Source organism: Notamacropus eugenii, chromosome 1, assembly GCF_028372415.1.
Source record: "Notamacropus eugenii isolate mMacEug1 chromosome 1, mMacEug1.pri_v2, whole genome shotgun sequence".
In the NCBI taxonomy this organism is placed as follows: Eukaryota; Metazoa; Chordata; class Mammalia; order Diprotodontia; family Macropodidae; genus Notamacropus; species Notamacropus eugenii.
The window spans coordinates 111,681,357-111,696,288 of record NC_092872.1 but is presented as its reverse complement, the minus strand read 5'-3'; the positions used below and the strand labels follow the sequence as shown (position 1 = coordinate 111,696,288).

The following is a 14,932-nucleotide window of genomic DNA, read 5'->3' as shown; positions in this document are numbered from 1 at the left end:
CCATGTCATGGATAACTTATATGTTCATTCATGTGATCTCAAACTGGCTGATGCCTAGTAACTATTTGTCAAAGGGTATCATTAAAAAGAAAAAGGAGATGGACTTGAGTCTTCAGCATTTTGTTTTATTTACCTCCTCAGATTAAATTCCCTTGAACATATATTTTAAAATTAACTAGTATTAATGTAAAATACTATAGTGAGTGCAGATTTAGACCTTTTGAATGTGTCAGGTCTTTCCAGAGAATATGAGGATAAAAACAATAATTTTTTACTCCATTTTATAAGTTTGGAATCAGGAATATTTAAAGGATAATCACATTAATCCAGATCATCACTGGTGCAGAGTTTCGTTCTCCACTAGTACCCCTCGATCTATGGGATCACTCGTACCTGGGTCTGATCCTAAGAAGAAGGCTGACCTCCAGTGGTTCAGTTATCTTTTGGCTTATTTTCCTCTTCCCCTGAGTTAATCCATGATCTCTAAAATCAAGCAGAATTATAGTTTATGTTTAGGCTTTCCTGACAGTGGGCAATAGGCTCCCCACTTCTCATGTAGGTCAATATGAGTATTAGGCATGGAATGGCCTTCATTTGACCTATTACAGAAAAGTTAAAAGATGCAAAGTAGTCACATTCACCCATGAACAAATAAACAAAGCATTCAAATAGCCAACTGAACTTACTCATTAGACTTCCTTCAGAAGGTAAGCCACTATAAGGGATTGTTGAACAAATATTTCCTATGCTCAGACCTTCCTAGGTGTGTAATGGGGGATTGACACATGTGCAGACACTATCAGTTTGCTAAGGTAGTGTCCTCCATGTGGAAGGTGCTAGAGATCTACAATCAGGAAAGTATTCTTGGATATCATGTTTACCTATCCCATGGAAGGGAAAAGCCTTTTTTCACTGGCTACATAGCCACAATTGTCTGGGTCTTTAAAACAGTCAGACTCATCAAGAGCAGGGCCTTTTGGCAGCATTCACATCTAAGAGAGAAGGCTATTACTTTACTCATGACATATAGGAGAAGTCTATAGAAACTGCAGAGACAGCCACTATGGCATGTGGATAGAGTCCTGTAGGAAGATTTGAGTTCAAATCCATCTTCAGACACTGTGGCAAGTTACTTAAAACTCTTATCTGTTTCAGTTTCCTTAACTGTAAAATGGGGATCATAATAGCACCTAAATCATAGGACTGTTGTGAGGATCAATAAAGAATTGTTAGTATAGTGGCTAGCACATAGTAGGTGTTTAATAAATGCTTATTCTATTGCATCCCTCCTTCTACCTCATCTTTTATCTCTACACCCATGTGACCTCCAAGAAACATGCTTGAGTCTTTGGCCTTTTTAATTCTTTCCCAGATGCTCCCATCACAGGTTATGGAACCATAGACTTAGAGCTGAAAGGAACTTTCAAGGCTATTTAGTCCAACACCCACCTTTTACAGATGAGGAAACTGAAGTCCAAATGAATTAGTTTGCTCAAGGTCGCACAGATAGATAGTGACATAAGTGGTAGATCTGCTGTTCAAACTAATTTTCCTATTAATCTGAGTATTCTTGCATTTTCTGAACAGTGTTGTTCATGAGAACAGACCCCAACATCTAAAAAAAAAATTTGTTTTTTTAAATTTATTTGATCATTTGATAGATGAGTGCAAACTGGAAAGGCTGTGGATCCCTCTCATCCAGATTCTGGAAGATGTACATTATATAGGATTTAGATATGGGTATCTGCACACAATCACTGGATCACTGTTTTGTTGTGGTGGAGGGGCTTGTGTAACCAAATGAAATTCTGAGCTATGGCATGCAGAGTTACTGAAGATGTACAGATCATAGCAGAGAATTCGGACAATAGATGATCCACTGGACAAAGAAATGGCAAACCACTCAAGAGTCTTTGCCAAGAAATTCCAAAACAGAGTCACTAACAGTCAGATGTGACTGAATGACTGAACAACAACAACAACCTGCACATGATATACTCATACAATTACACAATTTTGCCAAGAGGGCAATTTGTGATCCAGATTGACTGAGATGGACATTGGCAAATGTAAACATCCAATAAAATTTGGGTGAAGTCAAAACACAAGGAAAACCCCAAAGAGGCTGGATGGCCCAAGACAAGACCTGGGTATGAGGGCACAGAACATAAACATTTTAGGTGGATCTAGAACCTGAGGGAACCCAAACTTCCTTTGGCATGGATTTAGGCCTTCAGCTACAGGGCTGGAAGGGATTTTTTTCCTTGTGCAATAGTCATTTCCTTAGGGAAATATCTCTTTAGGAGGCTGATCCCAACTCTAGAACTCAGGAAACTCCAGAATTCTTGGAATTTCTTGAACTTGAGGACTAGTCTCTGACCAATGCTTAAACAAGGAAATGGAAAATCAGAAAGAGGAAACCCCAAATTGGAGGTCCAGGAACTTTTCTCTCAGGCTAACCTGGGCCAATGCAGGATATTTGACATGTACTTCTGCAAATCACCGTTTTCTTCTCCTAGACTGTAAGAACTCTTTCATCCACCAGCACTTACCTGTCCCTATTGATGCATTCCAATTTGTAAGTTCAAGGGAAAAAAATCATGAAAAAAGAAAATATGGGTGAGCTGTCTCACAGCTTGGTTGAGGGAGCCTCTTCCTATAGGAATGCATCCTTCTAAACCTTAGTAAAATGTCAGTATACAAGTCTGTTTCCATAGAAAGTGCCCTTCACATGCCTGCACTGAAGTCCTCATGCTACAATTTCCTCAAGTCAATTTCCACAGTTAGGGGGAAACAAACCTCATCAAAATGATCATTGGCTGTCCTGATCAAACCTTTGCTATATCCTGATAACCATAAGTTCTACCACAAACTCATTTGGAATAGAAATTGAGATGAGGCTTTGTTCCAACTCTATTTATTAATTCCATCTTTGCTTTTCTGTTCCACTTAAGGTTTTTCATCTAGCATCAAGATTAGAGACAGTGATCCCAATTCAATTTATCCTCATAATTTATAGAAGGAAGTGACAGTGAGCAAACTGACATCTCCTCAAATAAGAATGATAATTTAAAAAAAAATGTGAACAATCGAATCAAAGTTTGACTTCAACTGGAGAAACAAATCTTAGACAATGATCAAGAAACAACCAAAAGAGTAATATCTCCATGATGTTAAAGTCTATAGACAGAAATTGTAGAGTGAAATCAGGTTACTTTTGCACTTTTCTTGCTTTTCATGCTCCCTTAAATGAATAAATATTTAGATTGCTCCAGAGAAAAATTTAGGTGATTTCTAGGAAATCTCTATACTTTGGGAAAGCTATAGTATCATAGGGATCCTTCTAATGGTGCTTTGAGCACTTAATTAAAATCCTTGAAGTAGTTTAATGGTTAATTTGAAACTAACAAACCGAGAAGTACATATTCATATATATTAGCTCAAAAGTATTGAATAATGTATGAACAACCCTATGATGGCTATTGATTACTTCTGTAGAAACCAATTAGCTTCATCATATTCCAAGGCCTAAAAAGTTTTACTTAGGAACTTTCTAAACATGTGCACATATGTGTGTAGATATATATTATATGTATACCCATATGTGTATATATGTATATATATACACACATATGTATATACATATTATATATATGTGTATGTGTATATACATGTGTATACACACACATACACACACACACACATACATAGGGCAGCTAGGTGGTGCAGTGGATAAAGCACCAGTGTGGTAGAGGAGTCAGGAGGACCTGAGTTCAAATCTCACCTCAGACACTTGACACTCACTTGTATCAAGGTCACTTGTGTCACCTTGGGCAAGTCACTTAACCCCAATTGCCTCATTCTGGGTCATCTCATCCTGGGTCATCTCCAGTCATTCTGATGAATATTTGGTCACTGGATTTAGATGACTCTGGAGGAGAAGTGAGGCTGATGATCTGCACAGCTCTCCCTCACTCAAAACAAAGTCAAATGTAAGTCATGTCATCATTTCTCTGATGGCATGGTCTTCTTTGGCAACAAAGGATGAATGCACACACTTACACACACATACATACACACATATATACATATGTATACATACACATGCATACACATACACACAGTATATATATATATGTATATACACATACACACATTTACATATATATTCAGGATATATATATACATACATACATATATACACACAGTGTATATATATGTATGGGTATATATACATATGTACACACAGTACATCTATATCTATATTTTGTTGTTGTTGTGTTTATCCTTCATTCTAGAAGTTGACCATGACATCAAGGTGATGACATGACTTGCATTTGACATTGATTTGAGTGAGTAAGAACTGTACAAGGTCACCAACCTCACTTTCTTCTCCTGAGCCATCTGGGTCCAGTGGCCTGATATTCATCAGGATGACTAGAGATGGCCTTGGATTCAACATGGGACCTGACCTTTTTAGGCTAAAGTCTTGTCACATTTTCATTTTGAGTGAGATACACTCATTCAATGAATAGGCTTCTTTAAGTAGTTGCTCAAGACGTGGCCCTACCTAGCACAGTGAAGATTGCAGAGAACCTTGAGGGGTTTGAAAGAGCCCCTTATCAAGAGTTTCCCTCCTCCAAGGGAGAATAACAGCTGATTTGAGAAGTTAAGTGATATATTGTTCTCAGGTGCATGTCCTTGAATTCGGGTGTTGAAGTTCCAGGAATCAGGACCCCTGCTATACAGGATAACATTCTGATAAAGAGGCCTTGAGGCCTCCCTTTCTGCTTATCACTACCTGTTCTGTTTCATGCCTCAATCGCTGCCCTTACAGTTTTTGACTATTTAAGCACCCTGATCCCCTGATTTATTGGCTCAGTATGTCTAGAATAAACTCAGCTTGTTCAAACTGCTGTGTCCTGCCTGTCTTTTCATCCTCGCTCTGTGAGTCCCATAACCGCCCCGGACCTGCTGGATTGTGCTGGCTGCAGCAAAGATAAATACTAAACAGTAACTGTTTCTCTTTTACCCAGGAGTCCCGAGTCTTCCCCTCCCAGTTTGATATTTATATACATATATGTGTGTTCATCCTTCCTTGCTGAAGAAGACCATGGCATCAGAGAAATGATGACATGACTTGCACTTGACTTTGTTTTGAGTGAGGGAGGGCTGTGTAGGTCAACAGACTCACTTCTCCTTCACAGTCTTCTGAATCCAGACCAGATATTCATCAGGATGACTGGAGATGGCCCAGGATGAGGCAATTGAGGTTTGATGACTTGCCCAAGATCACACAGGTAGTGAATGTCAAGTGTCTGAGGTGAGATTTGTATTCTGGTACTCCTGACTCCTGCACTGGTTTTCTATCCACTGCACCACCTAGCTTCCCCTACATATATATGTATATGCATACATACATATATACATGTATATGCACACATATATGTATATGTATATTTATGTATGTATGTGTATATGTGTAAATTATGCTAGGGGATACAAAGATAAAATTAAAAAAATTTTTACTCAATTACATATAAAAACAATCTTTAACATTTTAAAAAATTGTGAGTCTCAAATTTCCTTCCTGCCTCTTCTGCCCACTCACTGAGAAGACAAACAATGTTATATGTTATACACATTCAGTCATACAAAACATATTTCCATATTAGTAATGTTGTGAAACAAAATACAGACCAACCAGACAAGAAAAATAAAGTAAAAAAACCCTTCATGCTTCAGTTTGTATGTAGAGTCAATCAGTTCTATCTCTGGATATGGATAGCTTTTTCATCATAAATCCTTCGGAATTGTCTTTGATCATTATATTGCTGAGAATAGCTAAGTCATTCACATTGTACAATATTGCTGTTACTGGGCACACTGTTCTTTTGGTTCTGCTCCTTTCACTTTGCATTGGTTCAGGTAAGTCTTTGCAGGTTTTTCAGATAGCATCCTGTTCATCATTTCTTTTAAATAGTACAATAGTATTCTGTCATGTTCATGTACTATGACTTAGTCAACCATTCCCCAATAGATGTGCATTCCCTCATTTTTTTCCACCACTAAAGACTTGCTGTAAATATTTTTCCCTGTAAGTCCTTTTCTTTCTTTTTCTTTTTTGTTCTGTATCTCTTTGGGATACAAACCTAGTAATGTTATTGCTGGGTGAAAGGGTATGTATGGTTTTATAGTCCTTTGGGCATAATTTCAAATTTCTCTGCAGAATGGTTGAATAAGTTCACAACTCTATCAATAGTGCATTAGTGTCTCAATTTCCCCACATCCCCTCCAACACTTGTCATTTTCCTTTTCTGTCATATTAGCCAATCTGATGGTACCTCAGAGTGGTTTTTAATTTGTGATTCTCTAATAAAAAAGTGATTTAGAGGAATTTTTCATAAGACTTTGGGTACCTTTGATTATTTGGTCTGAAAATTGCCTGCTCATATCATTTGGCCACTTATGAACTGGGCAATGGCTCTTAATTATTTTTTTCTTCATGAATTTGACTTAGTTCTCTATATATTTAAGAAATGAGACCTTTTTTAGAGAAACTTGCTTCAAAATTTTTTTCACAGTTATGATTACTGTTTCTTTCCATCTTATTTTAATCCTATTAATCTTACTCTCTTTCTCCTTCCACCTTGTCCACCTTCACAAGTATTTTGTTCTGACTACTGCTTCCCCCAATCTACCCTCCCTACTATCACTCCTTCCTCTCTCCTTTATCCCCTTCCCCTCCTACTTTTGTGTAGGATAAGATAGATTTCTATGGATGACTGAATGTGTAAGTGATTCCCTCTTTGAACCAATTCCAATGAGAATAAGGTTCAAGTGCTATCCTCCATCTCCCTCATCCTCTCTTTGTGCCTCTTTTTGTAAAAGCTCTTTTTGTGCCTCTTTATGTGAGATAATTTGCTGCATTTCATCTTTCCCTTCCCCTTTCTCCTAGTGCATCTTTCTCATTCTTAAATTTCATTCTTTTAGAGATTGTTCCATTATATTTAACTCATGCCAGTGCCCTCTGTTTATGTATTCTCATTTTAACTGCTAATAATGAGAACTTTCTTAGGAGTTACAAGTATCATCTTACCATGGAGGAATGTAAATAGTTTAACCTTATTGAATTCCTTATGATGCCTCTTTCCTTTCATTTCTTTATGCTTCTCTTGAGTTTTGTATTTGAAAGTCAAATTTTCTGTTCAGCCCTGATCTTTTTTTTCAGGAATGCTTGAAAGCCCTCTTTCATTGAATATCCATTATTTTCACCTGAAGCTGAAAATATTATGCTCAGTTTTTCTGGGTAGGTGATTCTTCATTGTAATCCTAGCTCCTTTGCTCTCTGGAATATCATATGTCAAGTCCTCTGATTCTTTATTGTGGAAGCAGCTAAATCTAATCTTATTCTGATCATAGGTTCATGTATGTGACTTGTTTCTGGATACTCACAATTTTCTCCTTAACTTAGAAGCTTTGGAATGTGAGTATAGTATTCCTGGAAGTTTCCATTTTGGGATCTCTTTCAGGAGGTGATTGGTAGATTCTTTCAATGTCTATTTTACTCTTTGGTTCTAGAATATCAGGACAGTTTTCCTTGATAATTTTTTGAAAGATGATGTCTCATGGTTTTTTGATCATAACTTTAGGGTAGTTCAATATTTCTTAAATTATCTCTCCTTGATCTATTTTCTAGGTTAGTTGTTTTTCCAATGAGGCATTTAAGGTTTTCTTCAGTTTTTTAATTCTTTTGATTTTGTTTTATTGCTTCTTGATGTCCTATGGTGTCCTATGGTGTCCTCGGTTTCATTTGTCCAAATCTAACTTTTAAAGAATTATTTTCCTCAGTGAGCATTTGTACCTCTTTTTTTCCATTTGGCCAATTTTGCTTTTTAGTGAATTCTTTGTACTTCTTTTTCCATTTGAGCAATTTGGTTTTTTAAGGTATTCTTCTCTTCATTTAATTTTTGTATTTCTTTTACTAGTTGACCTATTTTTTTCCAGGAGTTATTTCCTTCAGTATTTTTTTATGTGTCTCCTTGATCATGCTGTTGACTCTTTTTTCATGATTTTCTTTCTTCACTGTCATTTATTTTCCCAGTTTTTCCTCTACCACTCTTATTTGATATTTAAAATCCTTTTTGAGCTTTTTCCAGGAATTCCTTTTCAGCCTGAGATTAGTTCACATTTTTCTTTGAGGCTTTGGATGTAGTAGTTTTGATTTTGTTTTCTTCTTCTGAGTTTAAATTATGAGTTGTGATCTTTTCTGTCACCATAGTAACTTTCTGTGTTTGAGGTTTTTGCTTGTTTGTTTGCTTATATTTCTTGACTTTAGCTTTATTTAAAGTTTGGCTCTGCTTCTGGGATGAAGGGAGCACTATTTCAAGCTTCAGGTTTTTTGTGTACCTATTTTCAGAACTAGTTCTGGGGTTTTGTAATCTCTTAGTTCTTCCAAGGTGGTATACTGTATTTACTACTCCCCTGGTCTGTTCTCTGGTCTGCAGGCAACCACAAACACTCTTCTCTGCCCTGGAATGTGGCCAAGGTCCCCACTCCCCTGGGAACACAAGCTCTGGTGTGCTTCTCCTCACCCTGTGACTTTGACTCAGGGCTGGAACCCAGATCCATGTATAGGCAACACAACTGAATCCTGTTCCCATTGTCAGTAAAGGGATATCTGTAATCTTCTTCTGACCAGTTATCTGACCACCTCACTATCTGTGGTCTAAAAGTTCCAGAAGTAGCCACTGTGCCAGTGATTCAGTCACCTCCAAGGCCTGCTGCTGGTTTGCTGGGGTGTAGCCTCTGCTGATACAGTCAGGAATGGACTACATTCTAATCCCACCCTGGTGCAATAGACCTTCTAAGTTGTCTTGGACTGGAAAATTGTTTTACCCTGTCATTTTGTGAGTTCTGCTCCTCCAGAATTTGTTTACAGAAATTATTTAAAGTTGTTTGGAAAAGAATTTGGGAGAACTCAGTGAAGGTCCTGCCTTTTCTCTGCCATTTTGGCTCTACAATGGACAAATTAAAAAGAAATCCCTGCCCTCAAGGAGCTTATAAATTAATGGAGAAGACAACATGTAATTATAAAAGAAAGTATAGAACATATATAGCAGAAATGAAGTAATCTTGGAAGGGAAGGCAGTATATTCTGTGGGGTATAGAACAATACAGAGTTCATGTAGAATGTTTCTCATGAACAGTTTAAAAAAATCTATTATTTTATTTTAATTTAAAATTTATTTTTCCAATCAATGAGCATTTATTTTCTCTTGATCTTCTCTATATCCTGTCCAGATCCTAAGAGAGAAAAAAATCCTCATAATAAATATGTGAAAGCAAACAAAACAAATCCCCACATTGGCTATATACAAAAATGTGCATCTCATTCTGTTTACTTTTTCTATCACCTCTTGGTCAGGGGATATCCAGCATTCCTTATCATAATTCCTTTCAAATCATGATTTTTCAGAGTTCATATGTCTTTCAAAGTTGTTGTTGTTTTTATAAATAATGTTGCTTTATTTTATAAATTATTTCCATAGTCTGGCTTCTTTTAGTCTATACCAGTTCATACAATTCTTCCAAGGTTTTTTTGAAACTATCTCTTGCCATCTCTCCTAGCACAGAAAGATTTTACTATTTTCCTGTAATAAAATTTGTTCGGTCATTCTCTGATTGGTAGAAACCCCCCTTACTTGACAGTTCTTTACCATAAAAAGAAACTGCCATAAAGCATTTTGAAGCTATGTCCAAAAAATTATTAAGCTATGCATACCCTTTGGCCTAATGATATCTGTGTAGGCTCGTACCCTCAAAAGGATATTTTTAAAAAAAGAGAAAAAGGACCATTGAACTAAGTCTTAAAGGAAATGAGATATGCCAAGGAACAGAGGTGAAGAGATAATACTTACTCATAGAGGACTGCCAGTACAGAGGCATGGGGCAGACATGGAATACTCTGTGGGAGAAACAACAGTGAGTAGGCCAGTACAGTTAAATCATAAAGTGTATTTAAGGGAGTAACGTGTAAGAATCCTGGAAAGATAAAAGTAAAAAAAACAAAAAAAACTGTGAAAAACTTTAAGTACTAGAGAAGGTTTTTTTTTGATCCTAGTGGTATTAGGGAGCCACTGGACTTAACTGAGTAGGGAAGGGGTGCCATTGGCAGATATTTGCTTTAGGAAAATCACTGTCAAATGTGTGGAGGATGAAGAGGAGTGTTGTGAAAATTGAGTCAGAGACCAATTAAGAAGGCATTACAAAAGTCTAGGCAAAAGGTTATGAAGTGGCTATGTGAGTGGAGAGAAGAGGATAGAATCAAGAGATGTTGAGGAGACAGAAATGACAAGCATTGGCAACTGGTTGGATTATGTAGGATGAGTGAGAGTGAGTTGAGAAGATGACATCAAGATTGTGAGCCTGGATGACTGGGGAGATGATAATACCCTTGATAATAATAAGGAAATTCAGAGAGATGGATGGGTTTTGGGGAAAAGTTAATAAGTTCTCTTAGAAATTTTGAGTTTGAGATGACTAAGGGCATCTAGTCCAGAAGAAGAATGAAAAATCTCAAAAGAGAGACTGGGTCTATATTTATAGATCTAGAAATCACCTACATAGAGATCACAATTGGAGAGCAGTGTAAGAGATGAGAAGAGTAAGACAATACAATTTTTATATTCCTTAAAAGAGAGCAAAGGGCTAGAGTATTTACATAGAAATGCCTTCATTGCCCTAACAAATGATTGAGTATAAAGAAAAAAGAGGATAGAACTCAGAACATAACCTTGGTTTAAATCCACATTTGATGGATGATGGATGGGACAATTCAGTAAAGGCAAATGAAGAGCTGTTAGATGGCTAGGAGAAGATCCAAGAGAAGAACTGATAAATAGAAATATGTATAGAAAGATTTTCCAAATACATGCATACATGTATGTGTGTGTAGATATATGTGTGCATGTGTGTATATATGTATGTGTATGTGTGTATACACATATACACACACGTACATGTCCATATTTGTGTCTAATGGCAGCCATCTTTAAGGTGAGGATGGAAAAAACAAAAAGCAAAAAAATAAATTTACATGATAACTTTTTTATACCTTTAAAATGAGTATCAAGTTGTATATAATAGATTTGCAGTTTCAGACATAATCACCTTTTTTATTATACTATGTTATGAAAATGCTTGTTTTATTCCATCTCCAAAGGGAGAGAGTGGTCACAGTGTCATATCTTACAGAGTGATCAGGAAGGGTGTGGTCTGAGAAGAAAGAAAGACAGGAGGAAGGAAAGAAAAACCCCAAACATATGCACTACCAATCATGAGTCAGTTGTGTCATCTTTGTATATTAAGGAGAACATGAAAAATTAATTATAATTTAGGGACTCTACCAATGGTAGCCCAGTATAAATAACCTCCCTTAGTGTGAAATATGGCACCATCTTCAATGCTCTCTCTGATCACTAAAGGCCTGTAGCAGAAATTACTTGATATAGTATAATGGCAAGTAAAGCAGGATTTTCTGCTGGTAAAAAGATTTGAGTGCCAAATCAGGACTCTGGGAAGCTACTAAAGAGCCTCCCCCTCTTCCTCCCCTGCTTTAAGAACCTAGATCTCGTGCTTCCCTTTATGATAACTGGTTAGACAGCTGTACCTGTCTGTTGAATTATGATCAGACAGAGGAAGCCATGTCTATTGATTACTTTGGGGTTCAGGGTGTTGACTCCCCTGAATTAGGAGAACAATATATATGCTTGACTAAAGGATTGATACATGTGCTTGATTAAAATGGTTGTTAACCCCTCAAAAACTGCCTTTCCTTTTATGAATGTAGATCTAAGAACTTGTGATTGCAGGTCCCCTTGTGTATGTTGGGGTGCTTATTGTTACATGTAGTTTTTTTCTTTGTGTGTGAAATGATTTATGATTTTTGTAGTTTCCATAACTATATTTCTGTATATTTGTACACAATTCACAAGTGGGTTCAGAAGAGGAAAGGAAAAGTTTATTGTTGTTCTTAGTAAATCAGAGTGTAATTATATTGACCAAACTTGTCTCATGAGAAAATGTATCTCCTTCCTTTTTCATAGAGTTGGAGGACTACAGATGTGTAACAACCCTGCAGGTATTGTCAGACTTGGTTCGTATATTGATGAAATTTTTTTCTCTTTTTTTTATGAAAAAGAATGTGGTTCCCTGGTTAGGGGGAGAGAGATGGAGATATCTGAAAAAAAAGTTGATGTAAAAACAAGGTATCAATAAAAATTTTAAAAATTAAACAGAAATGTAAATAACCAAAACTAAATTCATAGAATCACAAATCATAGAACTGGAAGAAGCCTAATGGCCTTCTAGCCTTGTTTCAATTTCTGTCAAAGAAGGTCCTCTATAACATCTCCTCACAAATGTTTCTCTAGCCCATGCTTGAAGACCTCTAATGAGGTGAGAATCAGAGGTGTTCTGGAGATAGCTCAAATCTGCTCTTGAGAGCTGAATGTTAATTTATGTGTGAGCATTTGCAAATAGAACTGCTCCTAATCAGGGCTTTATTGCTTTGTTGATTGTCTAAGAAAGTGATAATGTAAATAATGCAAATGAAATTTAAAAGTGTGTCAGATTTACATTACATCTCTTTCCCCAAGCTCACCTCTCCACCACTCTCACCTCCATGAAGACAGTTGTTAATCATTTACCAGAACATCCCTAGGAACAACTCATTATTGATCCTGGGGGTAGTTTATTCCACTTCTGGGTGCCTTTAATTTGTAAGTTATTTCTTATTATAGTAAACCTAAAATTTCCCTTTTCTAAATCAGTCCAAGCCTATCCCATTCCATCCAATGCAATTCAACTTAATCTGATTCACTTCAATCTACCAATCCATATTTAAGTATTCATTGTATGCAAAAACATTATTCTGGGTGAAATGAAAACCATCATAGTGACTTCCCTCAAAAATTACCAACAGATGGGTACGCACATCTAATGGTAATTGAAATGGGAAGATCCTTCCCATTCATTAATAGGCCCATGTGACTTGCCTGGGTCACATGAGTCTGTGGAGGGAGGAGTTTACTTGAAGAGGTGGAGCAGGAAGAGGCAGAGCTAGAATGGAGCTGAAAGGATATTTGGTCATGAGAGTGGTCAGAGCTAGGAAGAATGCAAGCAAGCAGGCAGCTGGCTAGAGTGAATGACAGAGATTGTTTGTGATTTGTTTAATGGAGCTGGTCTGTGGGAAGCCTAGCAGGGGGAAGGCTTGGAGATGGTATTGTCCTCTGCATTGTTATTGTGTATAGATATTTGTTACTATGATGGATTTGGCTTTCTGGTGTCTGAATAAATGTTTTGACACTGTCTTTCATGTAGAGAATCTGTTGTATTTCACAATTCAGAATGTGCAGAGATATTCATGGCTTCCATAGGCACTGTGAATATTGCATTAGCACTACAATATATAAGGAAGATAAAATGTGATGTGGGAAAAGGAGGGGACTAGATAGAGCAGTATAAGAAATGGGAAGAATATGACAATACAATTTTTACAATCTTTATGGGAGAGCAGTGGGCTAGAGTGTTTATGTAGAAATGCTTTCAGAAAGCTTTAAAAATAGGAGAGATGAATCAATAAACACAATATCAGAGAAAAATCATCAGCTAAGAAAGAAAAGCCAAAAAATGAAAATGTCTCCTGAGGGCCATTTGCATGGCTTAATTGATAATCCCTTGAATAAACAGGGTAGCTTGTCCTGAAAAGAAATTTAGAATAAAAAAGAACATTAGAAATGCATCATATTTTTCTATAAGAAATTTGGCACTAAATTTCCCTTTACAAAAAGTTACTCTCTGTATATAGTTCTTAAGCTGAATATCTGGGCAATTTTAGATAGATTAAGGCTCATGTGCGAAAGCAACATTTGTGAGTAGTTATCCTAAAGGCAGAATGTATTCATCCATGTTCAGCATCAGGCTTGACTCAGAGTCTAAAAATTCTTGAGATAATAATAATAATAATGAATTTGAAATCAGTGAGCTCAATTACAATGAAATTCGTTTGGAAAATGTTTTTATTGAGTGAAAAGGGGATATTATTAATGAAGCCAATAAAGTTAATAGAAAAAATTGAGCTAAAACAGTGATTGCTTTATTAATTGTATTTGAATTAACTTAACTCAATAAAAATGTTACCTTTATTAATTGTAGTGCCTGAATCCATTCTTTCTCTGTCACTAGGGATGTTTCTACATATGAATTTTTATCATGTCTAAAAAAAGAAAAAACAAAGGAACCCACCTTACATAAAAGGACACCATTTAGTGTTTTGGGGGAAGTTAGAATTGTTAAAAACATAAATGTGAGATTTTGTCTATTACAGAGAAGTAACAGAAGTTGTGAAATTGTTGTTGTGAACAGTCAGATGTTATTCAGTAGCCAGGAAGGTCTGATTGTTCAAAAGGGAAGTTGACCTCTGAACACCTAGGTGACAAGAGCAAGGAAATGTCCCTAAAGAATGGCTAAGGAAAAGCAGACCTGGGGATTTGTGACTTTTTTCAAAAAGGAGCCAGAAAGGAAATGGTGAGGGTAGCAAAAAAACCCATTTCAAGGAGTAGAAGAAAATCAAAAGACATTAGTAATAGAGAGAGAATAGAAGAGAAAAATAAAAGAGGACATGTTGGACTAAAGAGTCATGAGTCTGGAGAGCAATGCATGAAACTCTCGTTTAAAAGATTAAGGATAGAATATCCATGGAATATCAAGTGCTCATGTCACAGGGTAGAGAAAGAAGAGGCAGTAAGAATTTGAAGGTGGGGGGAAAGCTAGGGACAATTACCATTTTATAGTAACTATGATCTTCACAATTTTATTTTGAAGCCCTAAAGGTGAACCCAGAACCCTTAAAGGAAAGAATAAAGGGAGG

The 14,932-nt window shown here is 36.5% G+C and overlaps 1 pseudogene; it reads right to left on the bottom strand.

Annotated features, from left to right (window-relative positions):
• Positions 1-280: 280 nt before the first annotated feature.
• LOC140505820 (CDK5 regulatory subunit-associated protein 3-like) overlaps positions 281-14,932 on the bottom strand; it is a 52,898-nt pseudogene continuing 38,246 nt past the window's right edge.